This window comes from Morone saxatilis, unplaced genomic scaffold, assembly GCF_004916995.1.
Source record: "Morone saxatilis isolate NCDOM2014 unplaced genomic scaffold, NCSU_SB_2.0 Contig24, whole genome shotgun sequence".
In the NCBI taxonomy this organism is placed as follows: domain Eukaryota; kingdom Metazoa; phylum Chordata; class Actinopteri; family Moronidae; genus Morone; species Morone saxatilis.
Window position 1 is genome coordinate 21,465,092 of NW_023339807.1, and position 1,805 is coordinate 21,466,896.

At 37.9% G+C, this 1,805-nt stretch overlaps 1 protein-coding gene across 2 annotated transcripts in view; it reads left to right on the forward strand.

Annotated features, from left to right (window-relative positions):
• The window catches only part of pear1 (platelet endothelial aggregation receptor 1), a 56,570-nt gene that overhangs the window by 33,907 nt on the left and 20,858 nt on the right, over positions 1 to 1,805 (forward strand). The gene's annotated exons all lie outside the window — the stretch shown is intronic.

Consider the following 1,805-nt stretch of genomic DNA (forward strand, 5'->3'; position numbering starts at 1 on the left):
TTACCTCCTTCATTTGATGACAAGTTAGCATTTTCTTAGATCACCAAAATCTCCAGCCTCCAGTATTCACACACCTTCAACTAAAGAGGAAAATAATCAGTGAAATTATTGTGTTTGGATGGAAAGAAAGTGCATATACAGCACGTGGTTCTCAGTGGCGTGTGGTGAGAAAACGCAACAAAAAATGAAGAGATCTCTGGCAGAATTGTTAGTTTTCAGTCATAAATGCAAGTTTGAATTAAGTTAATTAATAGCAGAAGCATTTATTAAGCTGGCAAGCACACAACACTCTTTCTAAGAGGAAGCTCCTTGACAGTATGAATGGCATCTCACACTGGTGCTTTCAACTGTATGGTTGAGCCCAGCTGTCCCGCTGGCAGCTCATACACTGTTTATGATGGGTGGAATACATTTAGAGGGAAAGAGTGCTTTTCGGTTGAATAGATTTTTGATTCAATAAAAACACCCTTGAAACAGTGCATTTTTGAAATGGATTTTACTGCAAGTATGGTCTTCATTAATAATAATAACAACAACAATCATAAACATTTCTGTAGCACTCTTCTTAAAGACACAACACACAAATACTCTTTACACTTATTTGTTAGTTTTAGTAGTTTTCTTTTGGCGTATTAACTTAAAAGTTACTTGTGTGTTTGTACAAGAGGTGGTGTCCAAGTGTTTTTCTTACTGGTCTGATAGACCTCTGTGATAACAGTTAAATTCCCTTTAAACAGATAAAATGTCTTATACCACTACCTCTGAAACTGCCAGCTGTGGTTGGGTCAGTTGCACAGCATGTTGTAACACCTGGTGCTGCAATTGAGATTGTGTAAAAACTAGTTAAGGTCCAGCGTGTAACATATAAGAGGATCTTTTGGCAATATAGGAATATAATATGCATAACTATGTTTTCATTAGTATATAATCATCTAAAAGCAGTGTGAGTGGTAATAACAGGGTACTGAATACAAACCAACTGTTTGGGAAAGACTGTCAAACTTCACCTACATTTTTAAAATTGCGAAAAGAGACTGTTCTCCCAAACACAACAACAGCATCAATCATTGTGCCTCAAACATTCACATTCAAGTAACAAAACCCTTCTGGTCGCTGTAGTAATTTTGTTGAGTGCAAAGGAGTGAGCCAGGTGATGTTTTAGAGTGACAGAGTCTGCATAGGGAGGAGGTTGGAATGGCTAGACGATGACACAATAAGACTTTAACACGGAAGACCACTGTCGTGTTTATTTAAGCACTACCATGATCGCTCCATAACCCTCATCTCGTGTTTATTATTGTAAGCATGGCGTTGAAGGTCCCTTAATCTTGTCTTGTCGTTTTAACCCAAATCTTTAACCGTCGTTTTTATGCCTAAAACTAACCAAACTTTACGTATAGCATTGTGACATCATAAAATGGATTTCTCTTTCAAAAGAGAGCTGTAAGTGTTTAGAAAGGCACAAATAAATACTGCTGATAGGGGTGTCAGATCAGAAAATGCCTCTACGTGTCATTCTTGAGGGCATGGATAAACAACGTATGTGTTGAACTTGGAGGACACTATACAATGTATTAGTGTTATATAACATGCAGTGTGATTTAAGTTAACACATTTGGGCCATGACAGGTGCAGTTGATGAAACAGTTCTTGAACTCTTCCTATTAGGCTATGAGGGTACATAAGACCAAAATAGTAGGGATTCACTGTCCTCTACAATCGGATCTGTACTCTCTGTGCTGTGCAGCAGCTTGAGATAACTGCACACCTTGCACCTTCCTTGAACTGAAAATATTCAGTATGCA